Source organism: Oncorhynchus keta, chromosome 20, assembly GCF_023373465.1.
Source record: "Oncorhynchus keta strain PuntledgeMale-10-30-2019 chromosome 20, Oket_V2, whole genome shotgun sequence".
NCBI classification, from domain to species: Eukaryota; Metazoa; Chordata; class Actinopteri; order Salmoniformes; family Salmonidae; genus Oncorhynchus; species Oncorhynchus keta.
Window position 1 is genome coordinate 17,099,636 of NC_068440.1, and position 25,287 is coordinate 17,124,922.

The window sequence follows — 25,287 nt, forward strand, 5'->3', positions numbered from 1 at the left end:
TGTGTATTTTATTTATAGGATTTTCAGATATAAGAACAGAAAAACAGTACAACCCTCATTCCCCCATCCATCCTCCCATCATACAAGGATCATAGAAAAGTACATTCATTTAAATAGGACAGAAACATATACAGTAATAGAAATAAACACAATGGAAAAAGTTAAATTAAAATTAAATTAAATTGATATAAAATTATAGTTGAATCTTATCAGCACAATATATGGCCACTTGAACAGACAGGACTGCTTACCAAAATATGCAAGTTGCACTAAGTAAATGACAGGCTCTCCACGTATTGTATTAATGGGGACCGGCTTAAGTTAAACTTCTGTAGCTCAGTTGGTAGAGCATGGCGCTTGTAACGCCAGGGTAGTGGGTTCGATCCCCGGGACCACCCATACGTAGAATGTATGCACACATGACTGTAAGTCGCTTTGGATAAAAGCGTCTGCTAAATGGCATATATTATTATTATTATTAATTTGTTGGGACCCATGCACATTGTACCTAACCTTCTCCAGAGGCTGAGATGACCTCCTTAACCCATTGCATAAAGGAATTGTAGCTGTCCAGTTGTTTGATCATCAACTTTGGCAGAAAAATGGGAATCATTTGGAATAAGTACAAAAAACCTAGGTAGTAGAGTCATCTTAACAGAATTAATGTGACCTGCTAATGAAATGGGAAGAGACGACCACGTTATGAAATCCTGCTTAGTGTGTTCCAGGAGTGTTTTGAAGTTATGTTTAAACAGAGCCTTAAATGAGCATGTGATCTTTATCCCCAAATAAGTAAAGATGTGATGCTCCACCTTAAATGGGAAATTGACATACCCAATACCTTCTGCTAACTGATTCATTGGGAGGAGCACACTTTGTTTGGTTTAACTCATGACCAGAGAATGTCCCAAAACAGTGGTAGGCTTGATTACCAACAACGACGTCCAAGAGATATGGTAAAGACTCCACAGGGTTAGAGATGTATAAAAGAAGATTGTCTGCATATAAGGACACCTTCGAGTTATGGCACCCTTTAGTATTCCCTTAGTCCTCTCCTCCACCTGCAGGGTGATAGCAAGAGGCTCAATAGCCATATCAAATAGGAACGGGGATAAACAGCAACCCTGCCTGGCCCCTCTGTGGAGAGGAAGCAGCGGGAGGTAACATTGTTGGTGCGAACAGAAGCCACTGGATCAACATCTTGATCCAGGAAAGGAAAGACAGGCCAAACCCAAATATCTTTAGTACTGTAAATAGATATTCCCACTTTGTCAACCCTCTCATATGTCGAAAGCCTTCTCAGCATCAAGAGATATTTTGGAATTGAAATCTGGCTGTCGAGTTTCGAGTGGTGTATGTGACAGGGTTTTGATTTGATTTGAATTTTGATTTGATTTGAAATGGGAAGAGACACTAAATAGCCGGCACATATTATAGAAAGATTGCCTGCCTGGGATAAATCCAGGTTGGTCAGAGTTCATTACATGAAGCATCACTGTCTCTAAATGCCGCAAGAGGACCTTAGTAAAAATGTGATAATCGCAGCACAAAAGGCTTATTGTCACATCTGCTCCCACTCCCCCCCAGCATGGTGGCTTCGAGGGCACCAGGCTGCCCTGGGATAAATCATCACGTACTCACTGTCTCTATCATCCATTATGCACACCTGCCTACCCTCGTCACGCGCACACCTGCCTCAGCGATATTGAACTCACCTGGACTCACTCATCACCTGTTATTACCTCCCCTATATTTGTCAGTTCCCTGCTCTGTTCCCCGCTTCTGCATTGATTGGTCTTTGTCTTTGTTTTCTTGTTTGCTGACGCTGTTCCTGTCTCGTTCCATGTCCGTTATTTATTAAATATTTGACTCCCCGTACCTGCTTCATCTCTCCAGCGTCAACTCATGTGACACTTATAGGGCAGCATGAGCCATGGTCTAGAGGATTTTTGTCCTTTAATAAAGAAAAATGTTACCCCTTTGTTCTCCTCAATTTTGTGGTATCCAATTGGTAGTAGTTGCAGTCTTGTCTCATCACTGCAACTCCCGTAAGGTCGAGGCAGTATGCAAATTGGAGTGAGTCTAGTGTTTCTGGGATAATGATGTTGATGTGAGCCTTTGCCAGCCTTTCAAAGCACTTCATGGCTACGGACGTGAGTGCTACGAGTCCATAGTCACTTAGTCAGGTTGCCTTAGTGTTCTTGGACACAGGGACTATGGTGGTCTGCTTGAAACATGTTGGTATTACAGACTCAATCAGGGACATGTTGAAAATGTCAGTGAAGACACCTGCCAGTTGGTCAGCACATGCCCGGAGCACACGTCCTGGTAATCCGTCTGTCCCCGCGGTCTTGTTATTGTTGACCTGTTTAAAGGTTTTATTCACGTCAGCAACGAAGAGCGTGATCACACAGTCGTCCGGAACAGCTGATGCTCTCATGCATGCCTAAGTGTTGCTTGCCTTAACGCAAGCATAGATGTGATTTAGCTCGTCTGGTAGGCTTGTGTCTCTGGGCAGTTCGCGAGTAGCTTCATCAGCTTCGAGTAGCTTCATCATCACTTATTGAGACGTCCATGTGAGTTTGTTCATCTGAATTGAGACGGGGGATGTCCAGATTGTCTAGAAATGCATGCATATGAGATGTGTCAGGAAGAGCCTCTGGCGAGTAAAGAGCAGAGAAGAATTGCTTAAATTGATTGTTGATTTATTTGGGATTGGTAGAAGTTAAATCAGATGCAACACAGATTTCAGGTATTGTGCTGCTTGCAAAGGATTGTCAAAACTGAGATAACAACTTGCCAGCTTTCTCTCATTGTTCATAAAATGGCTGCCTCAACATAAACAGAAGCTGCTCTGTTTGTTTAGTGGAAAGATTGTCAAATTCAGATTGGTGTAGCAGTCTGCCTTTCTAGAGTTCAGGAGTCGGAGAAGAGGCATATCTGTTGTCTACATCTAGAATGAGTTCAGATGGCGCCAATAAGCGTTTAATGACTCCCACACAGTAGAATGAGACACGTGAGGGGTGCAGTTGATCTGTATAAAGACATCAATGTGAGTTCATATGTATTTTTTAAAGGCACTACATGATAGTAGTAGTGGGTCAAGTCACCACACGCATTGTGACACAGTTTTTTTCCGGAAAGCGGATATCTAGCTGGACAGCACAATGGTCTGAGATAATGATGCTGTGATATTGGCTATTAGTTACAAAAGGAAGAATTCTATTGTCCAGCAGGAAAAAGTCAATCCTATCATATGAGTGGTGGACTGGAGGAAAAAAGGAGCACTGTTTAGCAGTGGGATTGCTCCTCCTCCATGGATTAGACAAATTATAGGATTTTAGAAGTGAGTTGATTACTGCACCTGATTTTGAAATTACATTGTTGGGCTTCGGTCTGGATCTGTCTAGACTTGGATGTAATACACAATTGAAATCTCTGCCCAGTATCAAATGATGAGAGTTAAGCTCAGAAAGTGTTGCAATGAGGTCAGGGAAAATTTAGCATCATGCCAATTAGGACCATAGAGGTTAGCCAGAACAACCTGTGTGCTAAATCATTTCCCCATGACTATAACATATCTGCCATTAGTATCTGAAGTTACTTTGAAGGAGACAAACATGGTGCCTTTTCTGATCAGGATGGCTGACCCTCTGACCTGAGCACCAACTTTGGAGTGAAATATTTGGTCGACCCATCCTCTCTTTAGTTTATCAAGATCACAGGATGGGAGAAAAACAATGTCCGGACTTAGACTTAAGATGAGCATACACTCTTCCTTTTAAGTTCCAGCTGACAAAGCAAGTGGAGCCTAGAGTGTGTCACTTAGGCATAGTCACAGTAATTAGAAATGAATGTTAGTGTAATCAAGCCAATCACAAGCCAATCACAAGCCAATCACAAGCCAGTGTGCTGAAAGGTCAGAGTAATAAAACATTGTGACTCGACTTGAACATATGTTCCACTAACTATTTGCATATTTAGGTTGCATCTTCCCAACATGGATTAATGGCACAGTGGAAATAATATAGTGAAAAATAAGGCCACCCAAAATTCAAATGGGTGAAGTTGACCTTAACATCAACATTAGGATGGCTGTGATTCACATAATGATATGAAACTATATAGACAAAAACGTTTGCAGAAATCCCCTTTAAGTGAGAAATGAATATTTTGCAACTACATTGGTACAATTCAATTTTAATGGCCAATTTAAAAGATTACCTTCCTTCAAGAAGTCACTCAGCCTCAGGGTCAGTGAGTTTGACATATTTTTGTTCACCCTTCAACTCACTTTGATCAGCTTGTTGGATCTGGGGAGAGAGAAAGAAACATTACGTTCTGTTGATAAGATTTTGAAGATATGGTACCATGAACATATAATCAATAACCATAACCGTACAGAACTCTACAACAATATTCAAATACTTATTTGTGACCTACCTTGTGATTCACAAATTGGCCTCCCACCAACTTTACTGAAACAGACAAATTAGTTCAGTACTGTAAACTAATACAATTGACAAGAAAGTAACTCCAATAACAACCCATTTCAAATAAACAGCAATGAGGGTGCATATACAGTGCCTTCAGGAAGTATTCAGACCCATTGAATTTGACCACATGTTGTTAGGTGACAGCCTTATTGTTTTCCCTCATCAATCTACACATAATACCCCATAATGACAAAGCAAAAAACGTTTTTGAGAAAGAAAACTGAAATATCACATTTACATAAGTAGTCAGATCCTTATTTCAGTACGTTGTTAAAGCACCTTTGTCAGAAATTACAGCCTAAAGTATTCTTTGGTATGACTTTGGTATGACTCTACAAGCTTGGCACGCCTATATTTGGGGAGTTTCTCCCATTCTTCTATGCAGATCCTGTCAGGTTGGATGGGGAGCGTTGCTGCACAGCTATTTTCAGGTCTCCCCAGAGATGTTTGATTGGGTTCAAATCCACACTCTGGTTGGGCCACTCAAGGACATTCAGAGACTTGTCCTGAAGCCACTCCTGCATTGTCTTGGCTGTGTGCTTAGGGTCATTGTCCTGTCAGAAGATGAACCTTCGCCCCAGTCTGAGGTCCTGAGCGCTCTGGAACAGGTTTTCATCAAGGATCTCTGTCATTTTCTCTGTTAACCTTTCCCTCAATCCTGACTAGTCTCCCAGTCCCTGCCACTGAAAAACATTCCCACAGCATGATGCTGCCACCACCATGCTTCATCATAGAGATGGTGCATTCTAAACTGAAGATTGATTAGGTGATTATTGGTGTCAGGTGTATTAACTGGGATTGGGGCAAAACTGTGACACCAATCAGGGCCTTGAGGACTGGAATTGCCCACCCCTGTTCTAGCAGTTTTCCTAGCTCCACATAGGAACTCTAGAGCTCTGTCAGAGTGACAGAGCTCTTGGTCACCTCCCTGACCAAGGCCCTTCTCCCCCGATTGCTCAGTTTGGCCGGGCGGCCAGCTCTAGGAAGAGTCTTCGTGGTTCCAAACTTCTTCCATTTAAGATTGATGAAGGCCACTGTGTTCTTGGGGACCCTCAATGCTGCAGAGGTGTTTTGGTACCCTTCTCCAGATCTATGCCTCAGCACAAACCTGTTTCAGTGCTCAATGGACAATTCCTTTGACCTCATGATTTGTTTTTTTCTCTGACATGCACTGTCAACTGTTGGACCTTGTATGGACATATGTGTGCCTTTCCAAATCATGTCCAATCAATTGAATTTACCACAGGTGGACTCCAATCAATGTGTAGAAACATCTCAAGGATGATCAATGGAAACAGGATGCAATTAAATTCCGAGTCTCATAGCAAAGGGTCTGAATACTTTAAATAAGGTATTTCTGTTAAAATTTTTACACATTTGCTAAAATTTATTAAACCCGTTTTTGCTTTGTCATTATGGGGCACTGTGTGTAGGTTGCTTAGGATTTTTAAAAATGTAATCCATCCCGATTGGCACAGTGGTCTAAGGCATTGCATTGCAGTGCTAGCTGTGCTGCTAGAGATCCTGGTTCAAGTCCAGGTTCTGTCGCATGCGACTGCAACTGGGAGACCCATGGGGTGTACAAACTGTCCAGTGTTGTCTGTGTAAGGGGAGGGTTTGGCTGGCAGGGATGTTCTTGTGGCAGGCCGGGTGCAATGCACACTGGTACATTTGCCAGGTATACAGTGTTCCCTTGACACATTGGTGCAGCTGGCTTCCTGGTTAAGCGGGCATTGTATTATGAAGCGGCTCGGCTGGGTTGTGTTTTGGAGGACGCGCGGCTCTCGACCTTCGCCTCTCGAGTCCATACGAGAGTTTCAGCGATGGGACAAGACTGTAACTGCCAATTGGATACCATGAACTTGGGGAGTAAAAGGGGTAACAAAATAAAAATATGTTTTAGAATAAGGCTGTAACGTAACAAAATGTAGCCTAGGTCTACCATTCATGTCAGGCTATTACCACATCATTAGTACCCTGCTGTAGACCTATGGCTATAGAAAGTGGACGGATTAAGAACAGATTAATTAACATAGCTAGGCATCAAATCTTTAAGTCTAACACAACTTTCTATGAAGGAAGGCAGAACAGATGTGCCAATGTCTGTTTCCACGCAGCAACACGCACTGAACTACCGCAGCAACACACACTGAACTACCGCAGCAACACACACTGAACTACCGCAGCAACACACACTGAACTACCGCAGCAACACACACTGAACTACCGCAGCAACACACACTGAACTACCGCAGCAACACACACTGAACTACCGCAGCAACACGCACTGAACTACCGCAGCAACACGCACTGAACTACCGCAACAACACGCACTGAACTACCGCAGCAACACGCACTGAACTACCGCAACAACACGCACTGAACTACCGCAACAACACACACTGAACTACCGCAGCAACACGCACTGAACTACCGCAGCAACACGCACTGAACTACCGCAGCAACACGCACTGAACTACCGCAGCAACACGCACTGAACTACCGCAGCAACACGCACTGAACTACCGCAGCAACACGCACTGAACTACCGCAGCAACACGCACTGAACTACCGCAGCAACACGCACTGAACTACCGCAACAACACGCACTGAACTACCGCAACAACACACACTGAACTACCGCAACAACACGCACTGAACTACCGCAGCAACACACACTGAACTACCGCAACAACACGCACTGAACTACCGCAGCAACACGCACTGAACTACCGCAACAACACGCACTGAACTACCGCAGCAACACGCACTGAACTACCGCAACAACACGCACTGAACTACCGCAGCAACACGCACTGAACTACCGCAACAACACGCACTGAACTACCGCAGCAACACGCACTGAACTACCGCAGCAACACGCACTGAACTACCGCAACAACGCACATGTCCTTGCATTTCCCCTCACCCATCAGTGTTGTCAACGAAAGCAGTGGAGAGCTGCCAACCCAGAGCAATACAGTAGTTCGACTATGAGGGTTGGTCAAGCAAAGGGGAGACGAACAGTCTCCAACTAGTGTGTTAGAAAGAAAACTCCAATCTATTGGGACATAGCTGTGTTTCCATCCAATTGATTTCCTACGGTTTCCTCTTGTTGCTAGCTAACGTTGCAGATAACTTATAGCTTTGATTCTCTTCAAACAGTTCCAACAAACCATGCAATCAAAACCCACAAGTTCACCACCAGTGTCTTTGCTTACTGTTGTCGAATGAACGATGAAACGCAAGCAATCTAAAATGGCAAAAACATGCATATACACTTTGTCACTGCCCCCCACTGAATTATTAGTTGTCATTGGAAATTAACAGCCAAGTAAAATGAACCAACAGGAGACAAATGACCTTTAAGAAAGACTGCCAGAGAAACTGAAATGAAAGAAAGTGGCCACATGGGAAAACCCTGAGTGCATTAGCTAGCTAGGCTAGAAAGACAGTCACCTGTTGTGTTAGTTTCATGTTAATGAATTCTGTGTTCCCGGTCCAAAATGACCCCCCCACCCCCACTACAGCTGATTATAAATCCATAATAATCCATATATTATCACCTAATATTGTGTTAGATCTTTTTAGCAACTTAAGTTATTGTGAACATTACACGTTTTGAACTTCTGTTTGCTATTTATGGCCTGTAGGCCTCATTGACCTGAGCTCATACAACTCGTTTTTGAGTAAAAAAGCACAATGCGTTGATTATTTAGACTATAACAAATTCTCAGATGAAACATATTGGGCGATTTATCACAGATATATATACCAGAGCTGTGAGAAAAGTTCTTTATTTTATTGAAACAATGTTGCCAAATTGTTTGTGAGAATGCCAATAGTTGTGGTTCCCATGGGGGAAAGATTATATTCTGGAAGCCAAAGAAGGGGAGTGAGGTGTGTGTGCGCTCAAACACACATGCAATGTGGGGGTCTGAGAAAGGAAGTGTGTCCATCTGATGAATGGGGATGTGCCTGAACTCAATTTTATACTCAAATTGTCGTCTCACCTATTAATTTCTAATAACCGGTAATTTTTGAACGGGAACACCACAGGTGTACAAAAGTTAAATAAAACACCCCAAATGCAATGAACATCATCAACATGTATTTTGTGTGTTCAGATGCCCTGTGTGGACAAAGTCATGGAACCTTATGACAATCAGATTAAATTAACTACATTTTCAGAGAGAAATCTTGTGAATCGGTCCAATTAGACCGGAAGACAAGAGGAGGGTAAAATTAATTAGCCAATGCTATTATGCAAGTTGTCTATAATGACACACCTTGATCAGATTAGTCCGCCACATTAAAAGAGCTAGAATTTAAAGAACAAAAAATGGCATTAGCATGAGGTATTGTTGGCTAGTTAGCTAACTTGGCCAACAAAGCATAGAAACCCATGGGTAGTCGTCAGGAGCAAGCTGCGCTAGATGAAGTGCGCTGCATGCTAAAGAAAGCCGGTAGCTGGCAAAATTCACCAAAACAACTAAAAATAAATGACAAATTAAGTTTAAGAAGCATTAGCTCGCTAGCTTGACTAGCTAATCATTTCCCAAACAGACATCACTGGTCTTGAAAGCTACCCCTAAAATATTGCAAGCTAGCTATCTGTAGTAGCTAGGCTAGCTAGCGATTTTCAAATACAATAAAAATTCCAAAAAGGTACACATAGCGTTTAACTACAGTTAACACCAACGCCACAGTCCAAACACCGCATGTTGTTCAATCAAATCTAAGGGAGCCAATCACTTTTGACACTGCCAATTTAACACCATGCCTGCAGTATGATATGGGATAAAACACAGTGAGAATGTGACTGTGTCATTCATGTGTAACCTACTCTCTGTCTATCTCTTGCTGGCAATATAACACCAAGGAGTGTCCCTGCCTTTCAAAATCCAATTACATTTAACGATGTAACAAAATCTTTCAAATAATTGAACAGATCACAAAACATAGAAAAAAGCTCAAAAGCATAACATGACATGTCCGACAGTAACTGTCTCCCTCATGCAGAGCAGAAGAGCAGAATACACCGTAGCACTATCTATACAGTAAGCATCAGTGCATACCTGACTAAAGCTAAGCATCTGGAAGACTGGATTCATAGTTTCCTTAGTGTGACTCATGTTCAAGCCTAACATGTCTTTGTCTCTATTTGGCAAATGTGAGGCTAAGTTTCCTTCTTTTTTACGTATCTTCTAAAACAATCATTTTTTAAATAATAATTAAACATTTTATTGTAGTTATATAATATTTTAACAACAGTAAATCCAATTTCTCCTAAATGAGGTAAACAGCTTTTTTGTTGTTTTTATTTTAAAAGTAAGAAATCCATTATATTTATTACATATGACAAATAAACCTGTTTCTTTGAAGCAGTGTTCTGGCACAAATATAAAAGTTCTCATATGCAGCATTCAATCAAAACAAGTTTTCATGGTTTCGTAAAATATACTTCCCCCTCAATCAGCTAGTAACATTACCTTACTCAGTATCTATGATTAAATCTGGTCATCCTTTTCCTTGGCATAATTATATTGTGTTGCCTGAACCTGCATTCAATCATAGTGTGGATTTTTATTGATGATTGTAACGGACAACATTTCTCCCTACTAAACTCCAATTGACTTGGTCCGTGACAGCAGTTTACACATTATTATTCTATACATATTCCTGTAATGAATGAAACCATTTTAACTCCAGGCAAACTATTTCCCCTGACCTTTGACACTTGTATTGATTTCATGATAGATTTTTAAATGGAGAAGATTAAAATTCAGCACCACTAATGCTCTTAATGACGGCGGCCATGTTTGTGTGTTTACCTACCAATTGATTCTCTTCTCTAAACAGGATCTTTGTAGAGATCCTTTCCCCGTAATGGAGGTGATTTGATTACATCTAACTCTTGTATAACATTAATCACTTGTGTGCGTAGTGTAAGGATGTGAGGTTAGTAGTAGCCGCTATATAATCCATCCACAGCCTTATTCACCTTTAAACTCTATTACGTTCACTGAAAGGAGGCTCACCTCTACTTTAAGGCTTTAAGCATCATTTACAGTGTTATTCATGAGTTTAAGGACCAGACATGAAATGGGTTCAGATTATTTATTGAGGATATAGAATCGACGTGAGCGTGAGGATTCCGTGGGGAAATGAGAATGGATTGGATGAAGCCAAGGGCTGCAGATGTAGAACACAGAGGTTTTGACTCTGTAGGGTTTGGCTTGGAGTGTCAGTTAGGCTTTGCCTTCAGGCCATGGTAGTTAAGGTGCTGAAGGAAATTCCTCCCTCTGCCCAGAAGAAACATAAGTAAAAGCAGAAAGAAAGGGAGGAGGAAGGATGTGGCACAAAACAGAAAGGATTAATTACTTTTTGGTCAGGATTAACTAGGGTGTTAGAGGTAATTAAGGGGAGTGAGAACAGGAGTGGCGGCTGATTTGGGGCGGCAGGTAGCCTAGTGGTTAGAGTGTTGGACTGGTACGGTTACCAGTCCAACACTCTAACCAGAGGTTGCAAGATTGAATCCCTGAGCTGACAAGGTAAAAATCTGTCGACCTGCCCCTGTCCCTAGGCCGTCATTGAAAATAAGAATTTGTTCTAAACTGACTTGCCTAGTTAAATAAAGGTAAAAATACAAAAATCTAAAAATGATCAGTTAGTAGCAGCTGGAGCTTGCAAATATTTAAGTGTTACAAACAGTCGTTGAGGCTGATTGGCAATGGTTAGCAGCTGGTGCTTGTTGAGTTGCTAGGGAGCTGTGTTCAAGGCAACTAGTTAAGTGTTACAGCCAAGTCTGGTCCTTTCTCCTGAATTTTTGTTATTCCTTATTAACACCATTAGCCAGCGTTGGTGGAGTAGTTGTAATTACGTGAAAATATGTGGGTGTCTGTGCACCTGTGTGAAGTTGTAATTTTGTGATGGAGCAGAGCAAGGTCATCTTTCATTCACCAGTGCTTTTCAAACATATCTCTTAACAACTACAGAATTGTCCAAATCCGAATTAATCCTAACTTGAAATACACCCCCAGAGAGAACTCTATCATGTAAATGTGACTCAACGTTATTACTATGTCTGATGTAAGTGGGAGATCTCAAGGTTGTGTGGAATTCTTTTTTTTATCTTGACAGTAGAAAGAATTCAGACTATTCACAGGCAACGTTAAAAAGTTGTAATTACTAGGGAGATACATAAGCCTTGTGCTCCACTCTCTTTACAAACTGTGGCTGTTGGGGTTGCTGTGTGTATTTGTGAAGTCTGTGTGTATTGCACTACTGCAGCATCATTAATTAAGCAATGACACAACACGGTGTGTGCCCATCAATAACGTGAGGCGGGCTTGGATTGCCAGCTACCAGATGTTGCCGCTGTCGGCTAAAGAGAGACTGAACGGAGAAAGTGGTAGCGGAAAATAAGAAAAAAAGATGATTAATACTAATTAGTTGTTTCTATTTAAGGGCACTCTTCAAGTCATCATTAAGGGGAAGAAGGCTGTGTTTACATTCATTAATAACTCTTGTGTGTGCATGCGTGCATTTGTGCATGTGTTTACTCTCATAAATAACCTGGCTGATGCCCAATTAATGGGGCGGTTAAGAGCGTTGGGCCAGTAACTGAAAGGTTGCTGGTTCATATCCCCAAGCCGACAAGGTCTACAATCTTTCACTGTGCCCTCGAGCAAGTTACTTAATAACCCTAATTGGTCCTGTAAGTTGCTCTGGATAAGAATGTAAAAAATGATTCCCATTTAATGATGGAGGCTGCTCAGCTTCTCTCTCTCAAAGTCCAGATCAGTCACTGCCAATGGGTTTTCATGATAACCAAGGACTAGGTAGGATGTCAGTGCATGACTTGTGGTTGGTGATGGAATAGGAGATTCATTAAGCACCCGTTGATGGTGTCTGCTTGCGTTTTCTCGTCAAACGGGGCGGCAGCGTAGCCTAGTGGTTAGAGCGTTGGACTAGTAACCGGAAGGTTGCGAGTTCAAACCCCCGAGCTGACAAGGTACAAATCTGTCGTTCTGCCCCTGAACAGGCGTTGTCCTTTGAAAACAGAGGAGTGAGATGGCAGGAACAGAGGGAACGAATAAGGAGTCAGGGGAGATATAGACAGAGAGTTAATGGGTCATTAAACACAGAAGAATCCTTGAGCGAGGGAGGTCGAGGAGAAGAGCAGATGAAAACAATACTAGAAAAGCAATCATCTCCTTGACATCATCCAGTGTAGGATGAGTGTACATGTATTACAAAGAGTGCTGCATGAATCACTTGAAACACTGATTTGATTTTCTGAAATTTCCATCTGTTTTATCTGTAGGATGAGCTTTCACTGCTAAGTCATACAGCATGTTTATTGACTTCAGTTGTACTTGAAATATGGTATTTGTTTTCATATGGCCACTGAGAAAAATGCACACTCTTAAAGATCAGACTGTAGCCTATTAATAATATGCCTCTTAGTTGCTTTCATTCAAAGATACTATACATGTGTAAAAGTATGTGATTCCTGTGGCAGGCTAATTGAACCCTCAACCTTGCACCACACTCTTACCAACAGTTGAGAGTTGTAAAAGTGCATATCTATATAATATATCTACAGTATATACAGTTAGCGTGATGAGGGTATACAGGGTCGTATCATGTTGCTATAATGAGTGGTGCGACATGTGTACTTTAGGACTAAATAAATCAGTATGAAAACACAACATATTTCTGATTGACATTCTCTGCACTACAAAGTCAGTTTCTGAAACATTCTCTGCTCATCCACAGTTTTTAAAATCTTATTCCCTTTGATTTTAGAAATGAGACAGGGAATTATACATCACCAGTGAATTATAGATGTTGGACAGACTGCAAGGATTAATACCTGTTTGTGCTTTAAAGCCACACTGCAATTTGTGCATACTTTTAAAGACTGGGGCGAGCCCTGACACCGATGTCAACAATAGAGCAAATGCATCCCTTAACTTTTTCACGTAAATACTTGATTTCTATGTAACGTCTGCTTCTCAAGGAAAGTATAGGTTCTGTTCAACGGGATGAGTGAGTGCTACAGAAGGGGGAGTAAGTAAGGGTGTAGGTCTTGGTGCTCAACAATGTAATACAGAGTGGTAGTGTGGAGCTCTGTCTTCCATAGATCAATGTGTTATTTTTACAGCTGGTATCTAAAGACAGTGGAGCTGATCTTCAGTGCGGAGGAGGGAACACAGGAAGGAGAAGAAGAGGACAAAATGAACGGAGTAATGTGAAGAAGAAATTTGGAGGAAAGGAAAAAAAAAGAGAGAGAGAGAGAGAGAGAGAGAGAGAGAGAGAGAGAGAGAGAGAGAGAGAGAGAGAGAGAGAGAATATGGTGGGCAAGCGATAATGACAAATGAGAGAGAGTGTGTGTGTGCGGACATCACTTTGCTGCTGCCATTTCAATGAGACGGCTGCTATAGAGGCAGTTCCATCTACAAGGCCAACAATTTCACCATTCGTGTTCAATCCCCCAGGTTTGAGGTTTTCCCTGCAGCTCAGGAGGAAGGAGAACGGGTCCTTGAAGATATCTTGGGTGGTACTAGAGAGGACAGAACCTCCAATCTGCCCTTCAAACCAGGGCTCTTTGACTAATATGATGACCAGTGACATAAGTGTGAACATCTCACAACACATGTATTTTTAGCATTTTATTAGGATCTCATTACCTGTTGCCAAAGCAGCAGCTACTCTTCCTGGGGTCCACTCAAAACATGAAACATGACATAATACAAACATTAATAGACAAGAACAGCTCAAGGACAGAACTACATAAATGTATATGTAGCCTACATATCAATGCATACACACAAACTATCAAGGTCAAATAGGGGAGAAGTGTTGCCGTGAGGTGTTGCTTTACCTGTTTTTTTTAAACCAGGTTTGCTGTTCATTTGAGAAATATGAGATGGAACGGAGTTCCATGCAATAATGTCTCTATTTTATACTGTATGCTTTACGATTTGGGGACTGTGAAAAGACCCCTGTGGGTATGTCTGGTGGGGTAAATGTGTGTGTCAGAGCTGTGTGTAAGTTGACTAAGCAAACCATTTTGAATTTTTTAACACAATGTTGCCTATAAAAATAAGAAGTGATGCAATCAGTCTCTCCTCAACTCCTAACCAAGAGAGACTGGCATGCATAGTACTTATATGAGCCCTCTGATTACAATGAAGAGCAAGACCTGCCGCTGGAAACAGGAGACAAAGGGCTGTGAGACATACGTTTAATCCTAGACACACGAAAAGTGGAATGAATACGAAGGCTACAGTGCAACAGAAGACAAACAGCAGAGGGGCTAAGGATCTTAGAGATTGGGAAAAGGCCAATAAAGTGGGGGGAAGTTTATGGGAATCCACCCGGAGGGACAAGTCACGAGCGGAGAGCCATACCCTATGCCCGAGAAGATACTGGGGAGCCGGGGTCCAGTGACGTTCCGCTTGTCGTCGATACCTGGAGGTGGTCTTGAGAAGAGTCGACCGGGCTCTCTTCCAGGTACGGCGACAGCGGCAGACAAACATCTGGGCCAAAGGTATGCCAACCTCTTCCTCTTGCGCAGGGAAGAGCGGGGCATGATATTCCAGGGAACACTTGAAAGACAGGAGCCCAGTGGTAAGGCTTGGGAGAGTGTTGCGGGCGTATTCCATCTACACAAGTTACTGGCTCCAGGTGGTAGGTTTGGCGGAGACAAGGCAGCGAAGAGTCGTCTCCAGGTCTTCATTTGCTGTTGGACTGTGGGTGGCACCCGGAGGACAGGCTGCCCAATGACCCAATAAGAGTGCAGAACGCCTTTCAGAAACGGGACGAGAACTGAGGGCCCCGGACAGAGACCATGTCCACCAAGTGTCCAATGATCCAGAAGACATGCTGCACCATGCGCTGGGTCGTCTCTTTGGCAACGAGATGCTTGGGGAGAGGAATGAGGTGGGCGGTTTTGGAAAACCTGTCCACTGCTGTCAGAATGGCAGTGTTGCCTTCAGATGGGGGAAGAACGGGGATGAAGTCCAGGGATATGTGAGACCAGGGATGGTGAGGGACAGGCAGTGGTTGAAGAAGACCCGACGGAGCTTGCCGGCGCTGAAAGCGGATACGTCTGGGACAATGGTAGGCATTGCTGCACAAAGGGTCCGACGGGAGCCTGGGTGGCAGGCAAGCCTGGAGGAGTGGGCCCACTCCAGGACCGCAGAGCGGACAGCGTCAGGCACAAACATCCAATTATCTGGGCCTGACGCTGAATTGTCGCCTCACAGACCTTCTTCCATTTTCCACAGCTGAGTGCCGTCACCAGACATTAGGTGGGAAGGATGGTCTCGGGGTCCGAGGGTGTAACCGCGGATCTATAGCGACATGACAGATCACTCTGGATGTACGCTGGGGCCAATCCACTACCGCTCTCACCTTCCCAGGATCCATCTGTACATTCCCTGCAGCGATGATGCAACCCAGAAAGGGGACGGTGGAGTGGTGGAATTCGCATTTCTCCACTTTAACTAAAAGCTGGTTCTCCAGGAGGCGCTGGAGGACATGTCGGACGTGGAGCACATGTTCTTTGGCTGAGTGGGAGAAAACAAGAATGTCATCAAGGTAGACGAAAATGAACCGGTTCAACATGTCACGGAGAACATCATTAACCAGGGCCTGGAACACAGCAGGGGCGTTGGTAAGTCCAAATGGCATGACCAGGTATTCATAGTGGCCCCTGGCCGTGTCTTCCACTCGTCCCCTTCCCATATCTGCACAGATGGTAGAAGTTCCGCAGGTCCAACTTGGAGAAAACGGTGGCCTCCTGGAGCTGCTTGAAGGCTGAGCCGATGATAGAGGGTAGAGGGTAGCGGTTCTTCACCATGATGTCATTAAGTCCTCGGTAGTTAACTTCTTAGGACTTAGATCGATATGACAACAGCCAGTGAAAGTGCAAGGCGCCAAATTCAAAACAACAGAAATCTCATAATTAAAATTCCTCAAACATACAGGTATTTTATACCATTTTAAAGGTAATCTTGTTCTTAATCCCACCACAGTGTCCGATTTCAAATAGGCTTTACAGCGAAAGCACCACAAAATATTATGTTAGGTCAGAGCCAAGTCACAGAAAAACACAGCCATTTTTCCAGGCAAAGAGTGGAGTCTCAAAAATCAGAAATAGAGAGAATTAATCACTAACCTTTGATGATCTTCATCAGATGACACTCATAGGACTTTATGTTACACAATACATGTACGTTTTGTTCGATAAAGTTCATATTTATATAAAAAAAATCTCAGTATACATTGGCGCGTTATGTTCAGTAGTTCCAAAAACATCTGGTGATTTTGCAGAGAGTCACATCAATTTACATAAATACTCATTATAAATGTTGATGAAAATACAAGTGTTATACATGGAAATATAGATAAACTTCTACTTAATGCAACCGCTGTGTCAGATTTCAAAAAAGCTTTACGGAAAAAGCAAATCATGCAATAATCTGAGTACGGCACTCAGAAACCCAACAAGCCAAAAAGATATCCGCCATACTATGCAGTCAACAGAAGTCAGAAATAATATTATAAATATGCACTTACCTTTGGAGATCTTCATCAGAATGCACTCCCAGGAATCCCAGTTCCACAATAAATGTTTGATTTGTTTGATAATGTCCATCATTTATGTCCAAATAGCTACTTTTGTTAACGCATTTGGTAAACAAATCAAAACTCACGAAGCACGTTCACTAGTTGCAGACAAAATGTCAAAAAGTTCCATTACAGTCCATAGAAACATGTCAAACGATGTATAGAATCAATCTTAGGATGTTTTTAACATAAATCTTCAATAATATTCCAACCGGAGAATTCCTTTGTCTTCAGAAAAGCAATGGAATGGGAGCTACCTCTCATGGGAATGCATTAGACCAGCTCGTGGCTGCTGGCAGACCTCTGACTCATTCCCCTCTCATTCAGTCCCCCTTCACAGCAGAAGCCACAGACAGGTTTCTAAAGACGGTTGACATCTAGTGGAAGCCTTAGTAAGATGACCAATATCCCACTGTATCTTCAATAGGGGCTGAGTTGAAAATCGACCAACCTCAGATATCCCACTTCCTGGTTGGATGTTTTTCTCAGGTTTTTCCCTGTCATATGAGTTCTGTTATACTCCCAGACATCATTCAAAACAGTTTGAGAAACTTCAGAGTGTTTTCTATCCAAATATACTAATAATATACATATATTTTCAACTGTGACTGAGGATCAGGCAGTTTACTCTGGGCACTTCTGGGCACCTTATTCATCCAAGCTACTCAATACTTCCCCAGCCATAAGAAGTTTTAAACTCAGGTTTTCAAAACTCCTGACATTTAATCCTTGTAAGAATGCCCTATCTTAGGTCAGTTAGGATCACCACTTTATTTTAAGAATGTGAAATGTCAGAATAATAGTAAAGAGAATGATTTATTTCAGCTTTTATTTCTTTCATCACATTCCTAGTGGATTATACGTTTACATACACTCCACAAGTATTTGGTAGCATTGTCTTTAAATTGTTTAACTTGTGTCAAACATTTTGGGTAGCTTTCCACAAGCTTCCCACAATAAGTTGGGTGAATTTTGGCCCATTCCTCCTGACAGAGCTGCTGTATCTGAGTCAGGCTTGTAGGTCTCCTTGCTCGCACACATTTTTCGGTTCAGCCCACATATTTTCTATCGGTTCCAGATCAGGGCTTTGTTACCTTGACTTTGTTGACCTTAAGCCATTTTGCCACAAATTTGGAAGTATGCTTGGGGTCATTGTCCACTGGAAGACCCATTTGCAACCAAGCTTTACCTTCCTGAGTGATGTTTTGAGATGTTGCTTCAATATATCCACATAATTCTCCTGCCTCATGATGCCATCTATTTTGTGAAGTGCACCAGTCCCTCCTGCAGCAAAGCACCCCCACAACATGATGCTGCTACCCCCGTGCTTCACGGTTGTGATGGTGTTCTTCGACTTCGACCTCCCCTTTTCCTCCAAACATAACGATGGTCATTATGGCCGAACAGTTGTATTTTTGTTTCATCAGACCAGAGGGCATTTCTCCATGTGCAATTGCAAACAATTGTCTGATTTTTTTAAAGGCGGTTTTGAGCAGTGGCTTCTTCCTTGCTGAGAGGCCAGCGCATAGTCCTCGAATTCATCCCTGAAGTTGTCCCAATTAGTATTCCAGTCCCCTGTGAGAACCATGGGATTTGGTGGCGGAATGTTCGCTGACATAGCAATGGAATATGAGATTTCTTTGCCTTCAGTCATCGACGTAGGTAGTGATGCTAGCTAGGCAGCTAACAACGAGTTGATCAGTGTTGTGAGTAGGAAACGGCGCGTGTTCGCATATGGAACGTAACTGCGCCTATACTGTACTTAGCTACAAAAATAACAAACGTGTGTTTTCCGAGCCACTTCTGATACCATGTTTCAGTATGATATATTAGATAAAGGAATAACGACAGACACCAATGTCAGGTTCAATAGCCTTGTTTGTGCATTGTACGAATGTCAACAACTGGAGTCCGGGGAACAGTCCGGCTAGTCGATTACCTATCAACTAGACTCCGTAACAACGGCTGTGCAGTCCCATGGTGTTTATACTTGCTTACTATTGTTTGTACACCTCCAATTGACTCAAATTATGTCAATTAGCCTATCAGAAGCTTCTACAATTTTCAGGAATTGTCCAAGCTTTTTAAAGGCACAGTCTATTTAGTGTATGTAAACTTCTGACCCACTGGACTTGTGATACAGTGAATTATGAGTGAAATAATCTGTCTGTAAACAATTGTTGGAAAAATTACTTGTGTCATGCACAAAAGTAGATGTCCTAACCAACTTTCAAAAACTATAGTTTGTTAACAAGAAATTTGTGGAGTGGTTGAAAAACGAGTTTTAATGACTCCAACCTAAGTGTATGTAAACTTCCGACTTCCACTGTATTTTTGAGACCCGCTAGGCGAGTCACCCTACATCACATTCTTAGCAATATTTGTTCATGTCATTATTTGGAAACAGTTACAGCACACTTATCTGATCCAATTAAAATTAGTTTCTCATTGAAAGATGGAAATCTGTAGTATTACCCCTTGAGCACGAATTATGACCACATTTCCACTACCTCTCATAAGATATCAGTATTTATTAATTCAATATAGCTGAGCGTCTCTCCATTGTCTTCCTAAAATCCACGCCACATACCAAATATATAATTAATTTAAAAGTTCCAAAATGGATGTAACATCTACATATAGCACCTTTAAAATATTGTGAGCTCTGGGATTTGTCCTGTGTTATTCTCTTACTATTGTCTTTATTTCCACATTTATTCTCTGTCGTGCATCCCTTTGGTATATCTGGAATTGTTATTGCTTAAATGGCTAACATGAGACAATACAGAGATACTACTGTAAATATACACATTTCTGATATTCTGAGAATATGGCAACCATGTTCTGGGTATGTTTCTATCACAAGCAACTCTACCACCTGTGCCATGTATCAGACTAAAAATAGGGAACGTTACAGATAGAAATGCAATGGCAAGAGTTGATGATGAGATGATCAGCTATCTCGAATTCTATTGATTCCCAACTTTCAATGATACATTCATGTTAATTACACTATATATATCCAACAGTATTCAGGCATCCCTTCAAATGAGTGGATTTGGCTATTTCAGCCACACCTGTTGCTGACAGGTGTCTAAAATCAAGCACACAGCCAAGAAATCTCCATAGACAAACATTGTCAGTAGAATGGCCCGTACTGAAGAGCTCATACGATGCCACCTTTCCTACAAGTCAATTAGTCAAATTGTTGCCCTGCTAGAGCTGTCCCGGTCAACTGTAAGTGCTGTTATTGTGAAGTAGAAATGTCTAAGAGCAACAACGGCTCAGCCACGAAGTGGTAAGCCACACAAGCCCATAGAACGGGATCGCTGAGTGCTGAAGCGTATAAGGCGTAAATATTGTCTGTCCTCTGTTGCAACACTCACTACCAATTTCAAAACTGCCTCCTGAAGCAACATCAGCACAACAACTGTTCTTCGGGAGCTTCATGGAATAGTTTTCCATGGCCGAGCACACAAGCCAAAGATCCCTATGCTCAATACCACGCGTCGGCTGGAGTAGTGTAATGCTCACCGCCAGTGGACTCTGGAACAGTGGAAACAAGTTCTCTGGAGTAATGAATCATGCTTCACACTCTGGCAGTTCAACGGATTAAACTGGGTTTGGTGAATGCCAGGAGAACACTACCAGCCCAAATGCATAGTGCCAGCTGTAAAATTTGGTGAAGAGGAATAATGGTCTGGGACTGTTTTTCATGGTTCAGGCTAGACGCCTTAGTTCCAGTAAAGGAAAATCTTACTGCTACAGCATACAATGACATTCTAGACGATTCTGTGCTTCTAACTTTGTGGCAACATTTTGGGGAAGTAGCCTTTCCTATTTCAGCATGACAATGCCCCCGTGCACAAGCAAGGTCCATACAGAAATGATTTGTGGAGATTGGTGTGGAAGAATTTGACAGGCCTGACCTCAACCCCATCAAACACCTTTGGGATGAATTGGAACGCCAACTGCGAGCCAGGCCTAATCGTCCAACATCAGTGCCCGACCTCATTAACTCTCTTGTGGCTGAATGGAAGAAAGTACCTGCAGCAATGTTCCAAAATCTAGTGGAAAGCCTTCCCAGAAGAATGGAGGCTGTTATAGCAGCAAATGGGGGACCAACTCCATATTACTGCACATGATTTTGGAATGAGATGTTTGACAAGCAGATGTTCACATACCTTTGCTCATGTAATGTAGATCAGATAGGTGACATTAACGGAATTTTACATACACTTAGATTGGAGTCATTAAAACTCGTTTTTCAACCACTCCACAACTTTCTTGTTAAAAAACTATAGTTTTTGCAAGTCAGTTAGGACATCTGCTTTGTGCATGACACAAGTAATTATTCCAATAATTTTTTACAGACAACAAACAAACTAACAAACAAACTGGATACTCAAACATTAGGGGAACATTACAGGTAACAAAAACGTTCTCTCTGTAACAGTTTTCTTCTGGTGAAAGAGAGGCAGACCAAAATGCAGCGTGGTTAGTTTTGTACATCTTTAATAAAGATGAAAATACAACAATCTACAAAATAAGAAATGTGAAAAAACCGAAACAGTCCTATCTGGTGCCACAAACACAAAGACAGGAACAATCGCCCACAAGAGACCTAAAGAATATGGCTGCCTAAATATGGTACCCAATCAGAGACAACAATAAACACCTGCCTCTGATTGAGAACCACTCTAGGCAACCATAGACTTACCTAGAGTACTACTCTAACCACATCCCATAACTACAAACAACCCCAGACAAAACAAACCACATAAATCCCCATGTCACACCCTGTCCTAACCAAAATAATACAGAAAACACAGGATACTAAGGCCAGGGCGTGACACTCTCTCCCTAGAATGTTAGCTGGGGTGCTCCTGATGCTGTTACATTAGAGGTAGGCGGCCACTTCTGAGCCACAGGAACGGTTATCAATAACTACTGTATGATTGTGCAACATTCACCGAGTGACATTACAGTATGTGTCACACCCTGATCTGTTTAATCTGTCTTTTTGCTTGTTTCCACCGCCAACCAAGTGTCTCCCATCTCCCCTCATTATCCCCTGTGTATTTATACCCGTGTTCTCTGTATGTCTGTTGCCAGTTCGTTTTGTTCGTCAAGCATACCAGCGATTTCCCCCTTGTTCCTGTCTTTCCTATGGTTCCTGTTTTCTAGTTTTCCCTGTTTTGATAATTCTGCCTGCCCTGACCCTGAGACTGCCTGCCGTTCTTTACCTTTTGGACTCTGGATTACTGACCTCTGCCTTCCCTTGACCTGTCGTTTTTCCTGTCCGCTGTTCTAGTAATACACTTTTGTTACTTTGACACTGTATGCATCTGGGTCTTCCCTAAAACATGATAGTGTGTCAGGGTATTGCATGTTTGGTTTTTGCATAAATCATTAAAAGTCAACCAAGAACTGTTTCCCAGTGGGTCAAAAGTATGTTCAGAAGTCTTTCTGTAAGCAGAAGATTAAGACTAGAAATTACTAGAAGGGATGGGCCCCATGGTGCAATAAGTCTTTTGACAAACTCAGTGGGGGAAACAGAGTACACAACTACACAATAAATCAGAATAACATCCTCACAGTTTACACTGTGTGTGGCTGTTGTTTCTGCCATTTTGTAGCCCTGCTGTGATTTACTGATTAACCAAACACCAGTGTCTAGACCGAAAATGTGCAACAGCTTTCAGCTTGTTTTTCAGAGAACATGGGATGTTGTTTTCAGAAAGTGTTTTGATGAGAAGCAATGTCATGGGATGCAATTATATTATTATTATCATTATTGAAAAAAAGCACCACCATGTGGTGGTCTCCAAAAGCGTTTTCGATTATAGGTAGGTATAGAAGCTAAAGGAATGGCTATGCAAGTAGGCTAAAATGCAACATAGCAGTAATCACAGTTTACAGCAGAGTTTGTAATTAGCAGATACCATGCTATACAATATATACAAGCCAAGCTAGCATACTAGGCTAGTAGGCCACTGTCTGTGGGTTGGTATACAGTAACCAGTCAATAACTGGAGGCTAGCACACTAGGCTAACAATGCTACTAAGTGATCAGAAGCCATCTTGTTAGAGGCTAGTGCCTTATGAGGAAGTGACTGGGTGTTCTGACATCAACGGTTGGACATTTTATGTGAGTAACAAGAAGGACTAGCTGGTAGCCATCTTGGGTTATATCAAATCACATTTTATTTGTCACATACACATGGTTAGCATATGTTAATGCGAGTGTAGCGAAATGCATAGTGCTTCTAGTTCCGACAATGCAGTAATAACCAACGAGTAATCTAACTTAACAATTCCACAACTACTACCTTATACACACAAGTGTAAAGGGATAAAGAATATGTACATAAAGATATATGAATGAGTGATGGTACAGAACGGCATAGGCAAGATGCAGTAGATGGTATCGAGTACAGTATATACATATCAGATGAGTAATGTCGGGTATGTAAACAAAGTGGCATAGTTTAAAGTGGCTAGTGATACATGTATTACATAAAGATGCAGTAGATGATATAGAGTACAGTATATACATATACATATGAGATGAGTAATGTAGGGTATGTAAACATTATGTTAAGTGGCATTGTTTAAAGTGTCTAGTGATACATTTTTTTTACATCAATTTCCATTATTAAAGTGGCTGGAGTTAAGTCAGTATGTTGGCAGCAGCCACTCAATGTTAGTGGTGGCTGTTTAACAGAGATAGAAGCTGTTTTTCAGTCTCTCGGTCCCTGCTTTGATGCACCTGTACTGACCTCGCCTTCTGGATGATAGCGGGGTGAACAGGCAGTGGCTTGGGTGGTTGCTGTCCTTGATGATCTTTATGGCATTCCTGTGACATCGGGTGGTGTAGGTGTCCTGGAGGGCAGGTAGTTTGCCCCCGGTGATGCGTTGTGCAGACCTCACTACCATCTGGAGAGCGTTACGGTTGTGGGCGGAGCAGTTGCCATACCAGTACAGCCCAACAGGAAGCTCTCGATTGTGCATCTGTAGAAGTTTGTGAGTGCTTTTGGTGACAAGCCAAATTTCTTCAGCCTCCTGAGGTTGAAGAGGCGCAGCTGCGCCTTCTTCACAACGCTGTCTGTGTGGGTGGACCAATTCAGTTTGTCCGTGATGTGTACGCCGAGGAGCTTAAAACCTACTACCCTCTCCACTACTGTCCCGTCGATGTGGATAGGGGGGTGCTCCCTCTGCTGTCTACAATCATCTCCTTTGTTTTGTTGACATTGAGTGTGAGGTTATTTTCCTGACACCACACTCCGAGGGCCCTCACCTCCTCCCTGTAGGCCGTCTCATCGTTGATGGTAATCAAGCCTACCACTGTAGTGTTGTCTGCAAACTTGATGATAGAGTTGGGGGCGTGCATGGCCACGCAGTCGTGGGTGAACAGAGAGTACAGGAGGGGGCTGAGAACGTACCCATGTGGGGCCCCAGTGTTGAGGATCAGAGGGGTGGAGATGTTGTTACCTATCCTCACTACCTGGGGGCGGCCCGTCAGGAATTCCAGTACCCAGTTGCACAGGGCGGGGTCGAGACCCAGGGTCTCGAGCTTGATGAAGAGTTTGGAGGGTACTATGGTGTTAAATGCTGAGCTGTTGTCGATGAACAGCATTCTCACATAGGTATTCCTCTTGTCCAGATGGGTTAGGGCAGTGTGCAGTGTTGTTGCGATTGCATCATCTGTGGACCTATTGGGGCGGTAAGCAAATTGGAGTGGGTCTAGGGTCAGGTAGGGTGGAGGTGATATGGTCCTAGACTAGTCTCTCAAAACACTTCATGATGACGGAAGTGAGTGCTACGGGGCTGTAGTCGTTTAGCTCAGTTACCTTAGGCTTCTTGGGAACAGGAACAATGGTGGCCCTCTTGAAGCATGTGGGAACAGCAGACTGGGATAAGGGTTGATTGAATATGTTCGTAAACACACCAGCCAGTTGGTCTGCGCATGCTCTGAGGACGCGGCTGGGAATGCCGTCTGGGCCTGCAGCCTTGCGAGGGTTAACACGTTTAAATGTTTTACTCACCTCAGCTGCAGTGAAGGAGAGACCACAGGTTTTGGTAGCGGGCTGTGTCAGTGGCACTGTATTGTCCTCAAAGTGAGCAAAAAAGTTATTTAATCTGT